The 293-nt window shown below is 39.2% G+C and overlaps 1 protein-coding gene across 1 annotated transcript in view; it reads left to right on the top strand.

Moving 5' to 3' along the window:
- Nucleotides 1-293, top strand: part of EMH_0024640 (uncharacterized protein) — a gene marked incomplete at both ends in the record, with an annotated part of 2,156 nt that overhangs the window by 203 nt on the left and 1,660 nt on the right. The gene's annotated exons all lie outside the window — the stretch shown is intronic.

The raw sequence follows: 293 nt of genomic DNA, 5'->3' as shown, positions 1-293 counted from the left end.
AAAAAAAAAAAAAATAAATAAATAAATAAATAAATAAATAAATAAATAAATAAATAAATAAATAAATAAAGTTATTAATTTATTAATGTGGAGATGAGAGAAAGAGGTTAATTCATTCCGTTTTTTTCTCAACTGCAGCAACTGCAGCAGCAGCAGCAGCAGCAACTGCAGCAGCAGCAGCAGCAACTGCAGCAGCAGCAGCAGCAACTGCATCAGCAGCAGCAGCAGCAGCAACTGCAGCAGCAGCAGCAACAGCAGCAGCAGCAGCAGCAACTGCAGCAGCAGCAGCAACA

This window comes from Eimeria mitis, genomic scaffold, assembly GCF_000499745.2.
Source record: "Eimeria mitis Houghton genomic scaffold, Emh_scaff886, whole genome shotgun sequence".
In the NCBI taxonomy this organism is placed as follows: domain Eukaryota; phylum Apicomplexa; class Conoidasida; order Eucoccidiorida; family Eimeriidae; genus Eimeria; species Eimeria mitis.
This window is presented reverse-complemented; position numbering and strand designations above follow the sequence as displayed.